We start from the raw sequence: 10057 nt of genomic DNA on the forward strand, positions 1-10057 counted from the left end.
ATTATGTGCAAACTTCACAGACAGATGCGGCCCGGGACCCCGGGGGCGTAAATTTACCACGGGGATGAGGCCCACGAGGGGCGGGATTTACAGCCAGGGTGCATGGGCATAGAGGAGGCTGCCCGAGCCGGTGGGCAGTTGGGGGAAAGTAAGAGAGCTTCCCGAAGGAGGCGCGGACAGGTCCGGGTTCCATCATGAGCAGCATTCATTCATTCAATCGCATTTATTGAGCGCTTACTGTGTGCACAGCACTTTATTAAGCGCTTGGGAGAGTACAGTACAACAGTAAACACATCCCCTGACCACCATGAGCTTACAGTTTAAAGAGGGGAGACAGACATTAATGTAGAGAAGCAGCGTGGCTCAATGGAAAGAGCCCGGGCTTGGGAGTCAGAGATCATGGGTTCTAATCCTGGCTCTGCCACTTGTCAGCTCTGTGACTCTGGGCAAGTCACTTCACTTCTCCGTGCCTCAGTTCCCTCATCTGTAAAATGGGGATGAAGACTGTGAGCCCCACGTGGGACAACCTGATCACCTTGTATCCCCCAAGCGCTCAGAACAGTGCTTTGCCCATAGTAAGCGCTTAACAAATATTATTATTATTTAAAAAATTACAAATATGCACATAAGTGGCGTGAGGCTGGAAAGGGGGAAGAACAAAGGGGGCAAGTCAGGGCGATGTAGAAGGCAGTGGGAGAAGAGGGAAGGGAAGGTCTCCTGGAGGGGATCTGCCTTCAGTAAGGCTTTGAAGGTGGGGAGAGTAACTGTCGGAATTGAGGAGGGACGGCGTCCAGGCCAGAGGCAGGAGGTGGGCGGGAGGTCAGCGGCGGGATAGGCGAGATCCAGGCACAGCGAACAGTTTAGCGTAGAGGAAGAAGTGTGCAGGCTGGGTTGTAGCCATCTGAGGAGTGGAGAGGTGACCCGGCGGGCTGTGGGGGCCGAGGGTGACCTGGGCTGGCCAGTGAAGGGGACGCTGCCCCCTCGTGACCTTGAAGGCCTTGCCTGCTTCACCACCAAGCTCCATCGGGCAGAAATAGCCTCAGCGCTGCCCGACCTTTCCCCTGGCAGGGCCGGCTGCCAGGCTCAGCTGATGTCCCCCACCGCCACACTGCTGGGCCGCAGGGGCTGTGGACCGGCACCTCGCACCGGACCAGAGCCACCTCCTCGCGTGCGCGGAATCGGTCCCTAGGGCCAGTTGGAGGCGGTGGGGAGGCGGGGAGGCAGGCAGGGTGGGAGTCCCAGGCTCGGTGACCCTCATCCTCATCTGTCTCCGTTACGCCCCACACCCCTCGGCTCCGGCCTCTCCCCCACCCCCGGGTGAGGAACGGGAGGGGAACGGCAGCTATTTCTGTCACTACCATGGAGGTCCTGTCCCCGGCGCGGGCACCGGTCCAGGCTCCTGGCGGCACGAGACAGATTCCCCCCCGCCCCAGACCCCCCGGGACACGACGTCTCTCCTTGTCGTCCTGTCCCCCTCCCATCCCCGTCAGACTGCTCCAGCCAATGCGGCGGGGGGAGGGGCTGGAAGGGCGGGGTCTTCCTCCTCAGTTTCCAGCGGCAGTGCCCAACGGGCCGCCTCCCTGCCCCCGCCCCGCCTCAGATCCCCCGGGTGGGGCCTCTGCACTTGGGGGTGGGACGTGGCCTTCGGCAGCCAAGCTTCCCCAGCCGCTGCCGGGGGGGAGGGGAAGGGGGAGGAGGGGGCTGGGTTCCTGTGGGACCCCGGGCTTGAGTCTCGACCTTCCTCTGCACTTCGATCAATGGTATTTATTGAGCGTGGGCACTGTACTGAGCGCTTGGAGCAGTATAATCGAATCGGTAGACACGTTCTCTGCCCGCAAGGAGCTCACAGTCTAGAGAGGGGAGACGGACATTGAAATAAACTAGGGATGGGGAAATGGCAGAACCCCAACTGTGCCCAGGTGTTGGAGCTGAAGCTGGAGAAGGAAGGGGAAGGGATCTGCCATGCTGGGGAGGGGTCGCTTGGTGTCTCAGTTCCTTCTCCACCCATTTTTTCTGTGGTATTTGTTAAGCCCTCATTATGTGCTGTTCTAAACTCTGGGGTAGATTCAAGGTAATAATAATGTTGGTATTTGTTAAGCGCTTACTATGTGCAGAGCACTGTTTTAAGCGCTGGGGGTGATACAGGGTCATCAGGTTGTCCCACGTGAGGCTCACAGTTAATCCCCATTTTACAGATGAGGTAACTGAGGCACAGAGAAGTTAATGAGGTTGAACACAGTACTTGTCCCATGTGAGACTCAGAGTCTTAATCTCTAATTTACAGTTGAGATAACAGAGGCATAGAGAAGTTAAGTGATTTGCCCAAAATCACACAGTAAACAAGTAGCAGAGCTAGGACTAGAACTCAGGTCCCTTTGACTCCCAGGCCTGTGCTCTCTCCACTAGGCCATGCCGCTTCTCTTTTTTATGGTATTTGTTATGTGGCAAGTACTGTTCTAAGTAAATAAGGAGCAGCGTAGTGGGTGAATAGAGCCTGGGCCTGGGAGTCAGAAGAACCTGTGTTCTAAACCCAGCTCTGTCACTTGTCTATTGTGTGACCTTGGGTAAACCACTTCTCTGTGCCTCAATTACTTCAGCTGCAAAAGGGGGATTAAGGCTGTGAGGCCCATGCGGGACAGGGATTGTGTCCAACCCACTTCGCCTGCATCCACCCCAGTGCTTGGTGCAGTGCCTGGCATATAGTAAATTCGTAACAAATGCTGCAATTATTAAATACAAGTTCATCAGGTCGGACACAGTCCCTATCTTACACGGCACTCCCAGATGAAGTTGAGGGAGGAAGGTTTAATCCCCAGTCCAGAGTGCTGGACCCTACTCTGGACAGTCAGGGCCCCTCTTCCATTGAGATCCCTCCCTAGGCTGGGGGGTGTAGGACCTGGAGGTGCACAGAGAGGCTGCGGCTGGACTCGGGTTGGCCCTGACCATTTGCCCACTGACCTTGACTAGTCAGGCGCCACCCTAGGGTCAGGGCCAGCACAAGTCGTCCAGCGGCCCTGCCAGGGGCCTGCCCCGAACTGTGTCAGAGTTCAAGCGTCCAAGGAGGGAGAGGACTGGAAGAAAGGAGGGGGTGAGTTTCACCCTACCGATTTTCCCTGGCACCCTCCTCTCACCGGCCCCCTGCGGGATGCGGATTCAGGAGCTGTGGCCAGTGCCGACCGGGCCTCTCATCAGACCCCGGAGCCTCCTGCCCCCGCCCCGCCCGCTGCCGAAAGACGAGGACACGGGACGGACACACTAACGGACACCCACCCCACCGGGGAACCGGGCTGCGGGCCTCCTGCCGCCTCCTCGTGTTTATTCAGGGAATCGCCGCGCTGCCAAGGGGGGGTCGGTGGGGTGGGGGGGAAGGGAGGGAGGGAGGGGCTTCTCTTTGGGTTCGGTCCTTCCCCACCCCCACCCGACTCCTCCTTCCCGTCCTCGACTCTTTCCAGCACTGCTCGGCACCTCGCCTTCCGCGTGGGGACACACACACATATTCCAGGGTACACACAAACGTTTACTAATATACAGCCACAGATTGAATCCACAGACACACTGCATTGGTCCACTGCATGGGTCAGATAGATATTCAGACACGCGGACACACACACCCACATCCTCCCTCGCCCCCCTCCTCGGAACTGGGCAGGGGCAGGCGAGAACGGGGTGGGGGAACCGTGAACCATCACGCTGGGTTTCTTTGCTCTTCAGTGCCTGGAGCCCAAAGGGGCGGGGGTCCCCAGCGGCCGAGAGAGAGCTCTGTATTCTCCGCACGCCCAGGCCCCTCTCACCCTTCTCCCCGCCACCGGGCATTACCGCAATCCCTGCCATAGCTGTGCCAGTCAGCATGTGCCGCAATGTACCCGACTTGCAGGAAATTGGGCAGCGGGCCGATATCAGTTTAGAAGAATTGAGTTTCCTCTTTGCTCCACCTCATTCCGATGAATTTTCATGGAAATCTGGGCGGGGCCTGATCCTGGAGGGGGTTTAAGCGGGGAGAGGACCTGGAGGAGAAAGGCGGGACTGAACTGAGTTTGGAGGAGGTGGGGCCGGCCGGAGCAGACGTGGGGGTGGGCATGGCTTGGAGTGAGCGTGATTTTAGATTGGGCAGAGCAAGGGCAGAGCCTGGGTTGAGAAGGGCATGGACTGGGCGTGGTCTGGAGTGGGCGGAGCGGAGGGGATTTTTCCTTCTCCGTTCAGCGGCCCCTAATTTGGCGGGATTGTTTAGCCTGAATTTAGCCCGAGAGATTTCCACCCTGATCCACTCCCTCCCCGGCCCCGGGGGCTTGGGGGCTCGGCCCTATTGCACCCTCCGTTCCCCCTACTCCAACCTCATGGCCCAGGGCTCCGGGGATCGTTTCTGTGAATGGTGTCCCCCGCCCCAGGGGTTTCTGAGGAAATTCTCCCCAGTCCCGCTGCTAACCCGACCCTCGACAACCTCGGGTGCCCGATGACCTCGACCGTCCTCCCCTCCGTCCCACAACCGTCCTCCTCCTCCACGGCCGCCGCTCACCCTCCCGTGCAGCCGACTGGGAGTCTTGGGCCTTGGCCTCATGGGCCCAGAAGGCTACTGAAGCCGGTCCCCCTCTCCCAGCAGCCAGCCCCCATTCAATCAATCAATAGTATTTATTGAGTGCTTGCTTTGCACAGACCACTGTACTAAGCATTTGGGAAAGTGTATACAACAGAGGAGGCAGATACGTTCCCCACCTATAATAATAATAATGATGATGATGGTATTTGTTCAATGCTTACTATGTGTCAAGCACTGTTCTAAGCGCTGGGGTAGATACAAGCTAATCAGGTTGGACACAGTCCCTTTCCCATATGTGGCTAACAGCCAATTCCCGTTTTACAGACGAGGTAACTGAGAGACAGAGGAAATGAAATGATTTGCCCAAGGTCAGACAGCACCTAAGTGGTGGAACTGGGATTAGAACCCAGGTCCTTCTGACTCCCAGGCCCATGCTCTATTAGGCCATGCTGCTTCCCATGAGCTTACAGTCTACAGGGGGAGGCAGACATTAATATAGCTAAATAATTTATAATATGTAATTTAAAGAAGTGTATATAAAAGCTGTGGGGTTGAGGGGGAGGCAAATATCGAATATCCCAAGATCACAGATCCAAGCACATAAATGATTCAGAAGGAAGAGGGAGCCAGGGAAAAGAGGGCTTCATCAAGGAAGGCCTCTTGGAAGAGATGTGACCTTAGTAATGCTTTGAAGATGGGGGAGAAGGGTGGTCTGGCATACATGGAGAGGAAGGAAATTCCAGGCTAGGTGGAGGACTTGGGAGAGTGGTCCACCGGGGGATAGGCGAGATCGGGGCACAGTGAGTCAACTGGAACTAGAGAAGCAGAGTGTGCGAGCTGGACTGTAGTAAGAAATCAGTTAGGAGAATTAGGAGGGTGGTGAGCTGATTGGTTTAAAGTTGGTGGGATAAGGAGTTTCTGCTTGATGTGGAGGTGGGTGGGCATCTACTGGAGGTTCTTGAGGAGTGGGGAAACATGGACTGAACTTCTTTTAGAAAGATGATCCAGGCAGCAGAGTGAAGCATGGACTAGAGTGGGGAGGGGTAGGAGGCACGGAGGTCAGGAAGGACACTGTTGCAATAATCAAGATGGGATAGGATCAGTGGTTGGATAAGTACAGTAGTTGGAGGAGAGGAAAGGGCGGATTTTAGCGATGCTGTGAAGGTAGGCGCAACAGGATTTGGTGACAGATTGAACGAGAGGGATGAGCGGACGATAAAGCCAAAGTTACTGGCTTGCGGGACAAGAAGGATGGTGGTGCTGGTGATGGATAGTGGGAAAGTCAGTGGGAGGACAGGGTTTGGATGGGAAGATGAGGAGTTCTCTTTTGGACAGGCCAAATTTGAGGTATTAGGAGGACAACCAAGGAGAAATATCTTGAGGTAGGAGGAAATGCGAGACTGCAGAGATGGAGAGGTCAGGGCTGGAGATGTAGATTCAGGAGTCCACCGCAGAGAGATGGTAGTTTAAGTCTAGAGAGGGAAGGAGCTCTCCATGGGAGGGGGTGTAGTTGGAGAATTAGAAGAGCACCCAGAACTGAGTCTTGAAGGACTCCCACAGTGAGGGACCTGTGTGTGATGGTGCACTTGTACGTGTTGCTGCTCTGTGGGTCTGCTTGAGTGTGTTCTCGCTATGTATGGGTACCCCGTACCTGTGAGGGGCTGGGCCTGGGGGCCTGAGACCTTGGAGCCAGGGTGGGACCGGGCGGCGACCGTCTGTCTCCCCGGGACCACGACCCCGCCCCCATTCCAGCCCGGGCAGAGCCCGTTCCTCCCTGGCCCCGCCGGCCGACCGGAGTAGTGACTCGTGGCTCCGCCCGGGATGGAGTGACCGCGGAGCGACCCCGGAGGGAGCGGGGGTCTCACCCCTGACAGCGCCCAGCGCAGCGTCCCAGCCCCGGGCCCCTTTGATCTGTGGTCATAAAAGATCCCCACGCCACGCCCCGCCGCCCCGCCGCGCCGCCCCCGCGTGTTCCTGTCTTCCCGCTTCCCTCCCCGACTCTCCCGTTCCCGCTGATGACAGTAATTAAAGGGCTTTGGGGTCACTAATTACCCGGGAGCTCTACCCTGCCGGGCTGCGGCTGAGTTTGATGGGGAGGAATCTCGACGGAGGGGCTGGGGGGGGTCTGACGATGCAAATGGTGTGTGATCGTCCCCGCTCCCCTCGACCACCCTAATCCTAATCCCGCCCACCGCCCCCCCGACCTCTGCCGAAGAGCCGGGTCCTGTCCGGGCTCAGGGGAGGGTCAGTGTGGAGGAGGAGGGTCACAGCGCTGAGACCGCGCCTCCGGGACCTGCCGGCCCTGGGGCTGCTTCGGGCTGCGCCGCCCTGTCCCTCCTCCGCTCGGAGCCTCCAGCACGGGCCTGGGACTCAGAAGATCATGGGCTCCAATCCCGGTTCCGCCACTTGTCTGATGGATGACCTTGGGCAAGTCGCTTCACTTCTCTGTGCCTCAGTTACCTCCTCTGTAAAATGGGGATTGAGACTGTGAGCCCCATGAGGGACAGGGACAGTGTCCAACCCGATTTGCTTGTATCCACCCCAACCCTTAGTACAGTGCCTGGCAAATAGTAAGTACCTTAGCAAGTAGCTTAATAATAATAATAATTATTATTATTATTTTTTACTCCTCCCGCCGGGAGGGACAGGCGGCCAGCCCCAACCTCTGGCCGCAAGGCTGACCCCTCCTCAGCTTGTTTCCCGCCCAGGACATTTGGTAGCGGCGGCAAATCGGTCCGGCCCCTCCCTTCTGGCCCTGCACTGCTGCCGAACCCTCCTCCCGCGCCACAGATCCCCGCTGAATCTGTTTCCCCCGCCCAACCCGGTCCCGTGAACGGGTATTAAAGTCCTCAGCAACCAGCGGCGGGGGTGTGCGTGGTGGGGGGAGGGGGCTGGGGCTCCCAGGTGACGGGCTATAACTGACACCCAGGAAGATTCGCTATTTCAAGCAAACCCACTTTCTCCACGCCCCGCTGGGCAGGGACAGGGACAGGGGCAGGGGCAGGGGAGTCAGCATCTGGCCTCTGTCGCCATTTAAAGGGGCCGAGCCCCGTCCCCTCAGTCTCCCTTCTCCATCCCTGACTTTCCCCCAGTGATCCAGCACGAATCATCCAACACTCCTGACTCTCTCCCCTCCATCCCTGACTTTTCCCATTGGCTCTGTGTGAACCCTCGTCCCAGGTCCGTCCAAACCCCTGTGAACGTGCTGGTGTTTCCAGCTGTCCAATGTCCCCTGGGGATGGATTCCCGTGCTCATCCCCCTCTGGAGGAAAAAGCGTTTCCTGCTGTTGGTGCTGAACCTGTCGCCCTCCAACTCCAAAGGGGCTTCTCGCGCGGTGTGTGAGGGGAATTCCGCGTTGGCCCTGCTGGCCCCGATGCCGACCCGACCCCGACTCTGTACCCTCCAGCCTGCAGAGTCCGGACCCGCCCGGTCTCTCGGGCCGAAGCAGCCTCAGCCCCAGCCCCCTAACCGACCGTAGAGGTGACTCTGCTCCATTCTAGCTCTGTCCGTCTCCGGACGGGCCCCGGGCGTCCCGCTTCTCCCCCTCCCCTCGCCCAAACCGCCTGGGGTCAGGCCCAGTTCTAGAACCCGAGAAGTCATCAAGGCCAACCTCCTGCCGCGGGCATCCCCGAAGGACCTCACCCCCGTTGGAGGAGGTCGGAAAAGGCCCATCCCCGCCCCTCTCCCGATTCCTCCGGGAGCCGGAGAAGGCACAGTGAGAGCCCTCTCTCCACGCCCCCCCCCTCACCCCGACCCCCCCCCCGACCCCATTTTCTTGTGCGCCCGGCCCCGCCCAGAACCTGTAAATGGTCCAGAAACAGGAAGTGAGGCCAGACGGGAGAGGTCGAGGCCGAGAAGACCAGAGGCACCCAAAGCATCGGACCAAGCCATCATGGCCGGAAGGATGGTAGATCAAATACTGCGATTAGGGGCGGGGCAGAGGCTTGCATAGTGAAGGGACTGAGATAAGGCAGGGGCTGAGACGGGGCAAAAGCTGAGTAGGGACAGGGGTAGGAACGGGGCTGGGGCTGAGATGGGACTTTGAGCTCGTTGTGGGCAGGGAATGTGTCTGTTTATTGTTCTATTGTACTCTCCCAAGCGCTTCTTACTGTGCTCTGCGCACAGTAAGCGCTTAATAAAATACCATTGACTGACTGACAGAAGCTAGGACAAGATGGGGATGGGGACAGGACAGGGGCTGGAACGGGACAGGAGTGGGATGGAACAGGGGCTGGGTCGGGACCGGGGCTGGGACGGGACAGGGGCTGGAACAGGACTGGGACTGGGCCGGGAAAGAGACAGGTTCGGGACAGAGGGTGGGACGGGACAAGGGCTGGTTCCGGGCAGAGGCTGGGACGGGACAGAGGCTGATTCGGGACAGAGGCTGGGACGGGACAGGGGCTGGTTCGGGACGAAAGAAAAGCTGGTTCGGGATCGGGGGCTAGGATGGGACATGAGCCGGATGAGGTCAAGGCTTGGGAGGCTAGGATGGGACAGGAGCTGGATCCGGGCAAGGCTTGGAACGGGACGGGGGCTGGGTCCGGACAGAGGCAGGGACAGACTAGGGGTTGGTTTGGGACAGCCGCTGGTTTGGGACGGAGGCTACGATGGGACAGGGGCTGCAATGGGAGGGGAGAGAAGCTGGTTCGGGACAGGGGCTGGGATGGAACCGGAGCTAGGACAACGCAAAGACTGAACAGGAGCAGGAACGGGGCAGGAGCTGGGACGGGCCAGGCAGCCGGGGCAGGGCCTGGGACAAAGTTAGGGATGGGGCGGTGGGAAGGATTGGGGGACGAGGGGCGGGGGCAGAGGTTGGGCAGGCCCGGGGCAGGGTCCTGCCCTGAATTCACGACCTGTCGGTCTCAGAAACCAGGACGAGGTTTGTGTTAATGAGGAGACGCGGGTTAACAAGCTCCGGATTGGCGGCTGTTGTGGGGGTGGGGAAAGGGGAACCCAAGGTTTCTTGAGTTCCGGTTCTAATTCTGCCGCCTCATTTCAAGTCAGTGCTTTTAGGACTCAGTTTCCCCATGGGAAACCATTGGAACCACCCTCTACGCCCTGATCGTCTCCCTCCCCATCCTCCCCGCCACTTCACACACAGGCACTTACACAGAACAGATGCGCACACGCCCCACATATACGCTTTCGCATCTACAAGCAGGAGATGGGACAGAGCCAGAGGCGTCCCCGCACATCCTGCTTCCTTGAGGAGCTTGGAGTCTGGGAATTAGGCGACCCGCTCTGGGTGCGGGGCTGGGGTGGGGGGAACTGGGCATAGGGGGAGGAGGCCACGAGAAACAGGTGTGAGAGGCAGGTTAACGCCCTAATGAAGACGTGCTAATGAGGTTTCGAAATATCATCACCGCTTTGGTCAGTGGTCGGGGGTGGTCAAATGAAACTGAGGCCTAGAGGGGTTGAGCTACCTACCTAAAGTCACACAGCGCTCGGGCAAGGCAGCGGGTTCATTCGATCGTATTTATTGAGCGCTTGCTGTGTGCAGAGCACTGCGCTAAGCGCTCGGA

This window comes from Ornithorhynchus anatinus, chromosome 16, assembly GCF_004115215.2.
Source record: "Ornithorhynchus anatinus isolate Pmale09 chromosome 16, mOrnAna1.pri.v4, whole genome shotgun sequence".
NCBI lineage: Eukaryota > Metazoa > Chordata > Mammalia > Monotremata > Ornithorhynchidae > Ornithorhynchus > Ornithorhynchus anatinus.